The sequence below is a fragment of the Heterocephalus glaber genome, unplaced genomic scaffold (genome assembly GCF_053883595.1).
Source record: "Heterocephalus glaber isolate CG9 unplaced genomic scaffold, H.glaber_assembly_v1.0 deba00000071, whole genome shotgun sequence".
Lineage (NCBI taxonomy): Eukaryota > Metazoa > Chordata > Mammalia > Rodentia > Bathyergidae > Heterocephalus > Heterocephalus glaber.
This window is the reverse complement of record NW_028258137.1, coordinates 5,079,776-5,085,563: the sequence shown is the minus strand read 5'-3', so window position 1 is coordinate 5,085,563 and position 5,788 is coordinate 5,079,776. Positions and strand designations below refer to the sequence as shown.

At 38.0% G+C, this 5,788-nt stretch overlaps 1 pseudogene; it reads right to left on the bottom strand.

Moving 5' to 3' along the window:
* Positions 1-3,897: 3,897 nt before the first annotated feature.
* LOC101714253 (torsin-1A-interacting protein 2 pseudogene) lies at positions 3,898-5,369 on the bottom strand (annotated as a pseudogene).
* Between the last annotated feature and the right edge of the window lie 419 nt (positions 5,370-5,788).

Below are 5,788 nucleotides of genomic sequence, written 5' to 3'. Positions count from 1 at the left end.
TGTTTTGTCACACCTGCCTAGACTCAGTGCCTTTGCATTTGCGGTGCTCTTTGTCTGGGATATTTTCTCCTTCTACCTTTAGGACTGTAAATGCCATTTTTCTCACACTGTATATCAGGAGGCAGAGGAAGACTACACTGACTTATGCATGGTATGTCTCTACACTTCATTCAGATCTCAGCAAAGATGTTACTTCTCCAGAAACCCTTGACCACTCTATCCGAAAGATCCCCTGCCTACCCACCATAGTCCTTGTATCAGTCTTTTATTCCCTATAGCAGTCATCACTATGAAATTTTATTATATTATTCTTATTTCCTTGTTTATCATGTGTTGGGAGAACTTGTTGAGTAAAGATCAAATCTATTTTGAATCTTCACAGAAACAACCTTCATTGATTCATTCATTTGCTTATTTGAACGCTATATATTGAGCCTCTTCTATATGCTAGGCTTTAAGGATATAGAAAATTCATAATAGACAAGGTCATGTGATTTTTGGATCCTATGTTTAGCTACCATTGATTGTATAGAAATTGTGTACTATGCCCTCTGCTAAGTGCTTTTAATACAGTAGTGTGATGGATGTGATGAGGTTGGCTGCAGGGAAAAGGCAGCCCAGGCAGAAAAAAGGTCACAAATACGTTCTTTTCTTTGGGCCACTATAACAAACAACCACAAATTTAGTGATTTAAAACAACAAAAATTTATTTTCTCATGGTATTGGAGGCCAGGAATCTGAAATCAAGATGTCACTGGAGCCATCATTCCTCACAAACTGGGTAAGAAGTCACCTTTGCCCATTCTGCCTTCTGTTAGACCATGATGTTCCTTGGATTGTGGCTAAATTACTCTAATCTTGACTTTTGTCTTCACATGGCCTTTCCCCTCTGTCTCTCTTCTGAGTGTGTTTGTCTCAGATCCTTTCTCTTTTCTTTTATGGGCACAGTCATTGGATTTAGGGCTTCCCCTAAATCCAAGATGATCTCATTTAGAGCTCCTTAACTATTTTGTGATGATTCTGTTTCCAAATAAGGTACATTCACAGGTACTAGGGTTTAATACCTGAACATATCTTTTTGAGGCATTATTCAACCCTCAACAGTGAGAAAAGACCCTGAGTTGAATAAAAATGCCTAGAAGCCTATGGATACTGAGTTCAGTCTGAGTTTTGCTGGGTCTATTGATTGGGTCTTCCTGGGAAGCTCATAGGTCCAGAGAAAGCAATCACACAGGGCTGTGCTCAGAAGGACTCAACTTTCCTTAAAATTCTTGATAATTTTATCTCTGAATTTATGTTTGATCTCTGGAACAATGGAGCATGTGGGCAATTAGAGGAGATGAATGTAATTTATATGTGTCACTGATTCTTGCCATTTTATTTGTGTATAGTATTTTCAGTGTCCCATGGACATGCATGTCCAGTAGGCCTGTGGCACTACTCAAAGCAAGTATGAGGTACGTGTGTTATATCCGTGGCGGAGTGAGCAAAGGTGCAGACAGTGCTGAAGGCTATGGTTTCTATTCAGACCAGAACTTACTTTCTTTTTTTTTTTTTTAAATTCAACTTTCAGAAATTTATTATCCTAAATTAAGCAAATGATCAAAAACCACATTCAATTGAATGAAGAAACAATTGCTTTTGTTTTAATTGCAATCTCTATCAGATAGAGGCAGGTATGTATACTGCAGACTGGTTCCTTTATAGATCTGAGGTAGCACAGGTCAGCAGGCCAACATAACAATTCTACAAGGCACCACTGGTTTTGTGATATAATGCTAGCATCTAATACAGAAAATATTTTAAATATGGTATACAGATTTTTCTTCAATTTCCTGATTTTATATTGGATTGACACTGATATTACATTCATTATACTTTAACTTTGGGTTTAGGTCTCTCCTCAAATCTATGGAAAGATTCCTTCAAAGTCCCAAATGCACACTATTCCTTCAGGTATACCTCTACACTCAACTGAGCATACCTCAGGCCCTGTACAATTATGTTTTATACTTAATTTAACCCTACAAAAACATGATTTTGTGTTTTTCTTGTGGCAAATATTTTCGAATAGATTCTTCCTCATGCTTTTGTGATACTCCTAAGTATCGTTAAAAGATCCTCATAATCTTAGTGTTTCCTAAAATCCTTCCATTTTTATAATCACATGACAACTATATGCATACATATACATATATATGTGCACCCATGCACACATGTGCACACACACACACACACACACACTCAAACACAAACATATGATCTCTTAGAAGTAGAGAGGCCAAAACCTAGTTAAAACATTCCCGGACCATGTATTAGAAGAGACTCTCTGATAGGTCTGGATCATTTTACTAATTTCTGCTTTCAGAGCTCAAATATAATCAACTATTACTATCCATATACACTGTTCTCAAACTTTCTTACATCCATAGAACATGGTTTAACAACTGATTTTGGCTATTAAAACTTCTATGAATCTACTATTTTTGCTTTTTCTCACTAAATTAGCATCTGCATTTCTCTAATTCTTAACATAATGGTACTTCTAACTGTCAAGAAATGAGCTGCATTATAAAAAGTTCATCACAGTGTAGCAAATAAACTATTTGGTAAAATGTGTCCATATAAGAGCTACTATGAAAATTGGTTATCAACTTCTACCAGATATGGTAGAACATACTTGTGCTCCCAGATACTCAGGAAGCTGAAGAAGAAGGATCATCAAGTTCAAGGTCAGTCTAGGATACTTAGTGAGATCTTGTCTAAGAGTATTAAAAAGGCTGAGGATGTAGTTCAGCTCTCCCTGGGTTCAAGTCTCAGTACAAGAAAGAAAGAAAAGAAAAGAAAGAAAGAAAGAAAGAAAGAAAGAAAGAAAGAAAGAAAGAAAGAAATTATTCTTTTTTCATCCTAGACAATTATAAAAACTCCATTCAACCTAGACAGTAATGATTAATGGACAGGAACAAAAGCATCAGAAAAATGTTAGTAAATGCTAGCATATACATTCTGCTGTTCAACTATTTTTGTACTATAAACTTCTATTTCATCTTTCTACTCATAAGTTTTAATACTTTTAATTTTTTCTACTCATTTCTCCTAAGAAATTTCTACTCATATCTCTTAAGATGTTTTTTCACTTAATCAGTGGTTTTCAAACTTCACTGTGAGTGAAACTCCTTGTTCCAATGGAACCTTACACAGAAACTCAACATATAAAACAGTCAAAAGCAGAACTACTCTGATACAGAGCAGGGAGGTGCTGGTAGTTTAAAACCCACTACTCTAAGTCATTCAAGAAAGCTGAAGTAAAGATACAGCCAACTAAGATTTCTTAATTTCCACAATAATAAACAATTTCCCCCTTCACTCCAATATTTAAGAATATTTTTTGAACATAGCTGCATTTACCTCAGCTCCCTAACGGAATAAAAGTATAGTGCATTACATATTATTAGATAAAGATTTAATGGTTTAAATTATTTCTTTTTTTCATACTACCCAAGTGTAAATTAAGTATAAGACAATCTTAAAACAATTAAAGTGAGTTTAAACAATATTTAACATGTAATACAAAAATTTTCTAAAAATTACCACTGCTTTATAATATGGGGTTTACTCCAAAGACTATCCAAAAGCTCTTCAGTCTTACTCAAGAAAGCAAAACCCACTCTAGTTTCTCTGAGAATACCTTCCTGTACAATGGTTCTGTTGCTATATTTTGAGATTTTAAAAAGTTCCTTAGTTTTATATACAATATTGTAAACCTGATTCCTTGAAAAGGCAAAGAAAATCATGTCAGGTCAATTTTTAGCTTTCTCAAAGCTTACATTAGATTTTACAAATAGCAAAACATGAAAACTTCCTTCCTAAAATAAGTTCACTTGTGTTTCTCAGGCTATTCCCTCACATTTATTAACCTCCTTTTAAAGGCATTTTAAACTGACTTTTCATAAGCTAAGACCTTCCATAACCAACTGTGTGTTTAGCTTTATAAAAAGCACCCTTGTTCTTCTATGTTCCTCACTGGCTGGATGGACAGCACCAGGTGTGAAATACGGCTCCACAGCCCACTTAATTTGTCTGAGTCCATGTGGTTGAAGGAGCTGGGAGTGTTCAAGTTGGTAAACTTGGCCCAAAGTAAATCCCTCACATTTTCTTCAGTTTCTCTTGGGCCTACATTTGCTTCTAATGTTTCTGCTTCCAGCAGAACAGTCAGGACAAGGGCCACATCTTTAAAGGCAGCATTCTCATGATCACAATACTTGTAGAAGATCAAAGTGGAGCCTGCAGGAAGAGATTCAAAGTGGTGTACCACAGCAGCTTTCTGACCATTCTCAAATCCATAGCTCAGCTCTAAGTCAACAAACAGCTTAACTGTGTCACTGTCCTGCAAGGCTCTCTCAGCCCCATTAATTGTAATGGCAGAGACTTTCTGAGAAGAGGTGTAGACATCAGCAACATGGTGGCTCAGGCACTTCAGGGCCTCTTCCCTCTTGAGCCGCTGCAAATATGATGGTGGCTGGCTTGGTGGGGTTTGAAGCATCGAGGTGCTTCTCCAGAAACTTATGTCCTCACTGCCAAAGGAAGGAAATCTGGCCTGGAAATTTATCCTTTAGTTGGCTAAACTGAGCCAAGAAGGCCTCCAAAGCTGGATTTTGGGGCACTTGCTGGGCTGGAGATGAATAGTAGCTACTAACAGAACTTAGCACAAGAACCACAATCCGAGAGCCAAAAAAGATGGGGCCATAGTTCAAAAAACTTTTTCTTAATCTTTTTTATAGTATCCTGTGGAATTTCTTTGTTTTCTCCCAATGTTTGTGTTTCTTGTTCATGACTTCCAGCCTCTGGTGAAGGCCATCGCTTCCTCAGTGAATCCTGACTCTCTGCTCTGGAATGATGGTGACTTCTGGCCTCCTGGGAGTCTGTAGTAGATGGCTCCTGAGAAGGTTCGGTTCTGTCCCTTATTTCCTCAGGGAGGGAGGCAGAGCTGTTTCCCAAGTTTGCATTTGCTCTTCTTCCCTTGTCACTTGGAGAATGATTAGCATCTGGATCCAAGGGTTCTTTACCCAGATTTTCTGAAGGGAGGTGATCCTTTTGTTCCCCATCCTGAAAACTCTGGTTGTTCTCATCCTCTGTTTTATCTTTTGGATAGTTCCCAAAATTTGTTTTATCTAAACTTTCTGATTTCTCACCTGTATCTGCACTTTCTGGACCTTGTTTGCTAAGACTAGAGGCAGGGGTGGTGTCTGAGCTTCTTCAGTGGAACTTTCGGTGACTGTGGTTTCCTGTTCCTGAGAATTTACTAATGGATCATTTTCCAAATGCTTTTGAGGGTCCTCTGGAGGTTCCCTAAGTCCACTGTCCATCATGGTTGTGTTCTATCGCTTCAGAGTTTGAACTAGTTTTTTTTGTTTTTCAGTGCCTGGGTTTCTTTGTGAAGATATCTTGTTTTCTTGTCCCAAGTCCCAACAGACTCATGCTTCCTTGGACCCAGGAAACAGGGTTATATACTGTGACTTGTTTTCTCTTTGTGCCTTTGGGAGGTGGGGGTGGGGAGGGATCAGTTCTGAAAGACAAATTATAGTGGAGTTTTAAGTCATAGAACTGTCAGTTTCAGGGGAGCCCTTTGGCCTCTGGTGTTCCTTCTGCTCCAAGACACCGGGATCCAGACCAGAACTTTCTGTGAGCACAGAAGCACATCTAATTAGCACAGGTAGCCAAGGAGCTCCGTCAGATCCCCTCTTACTTACATTGTCTCTCTGCATTAGATGGCCACTTATGCTGAGAA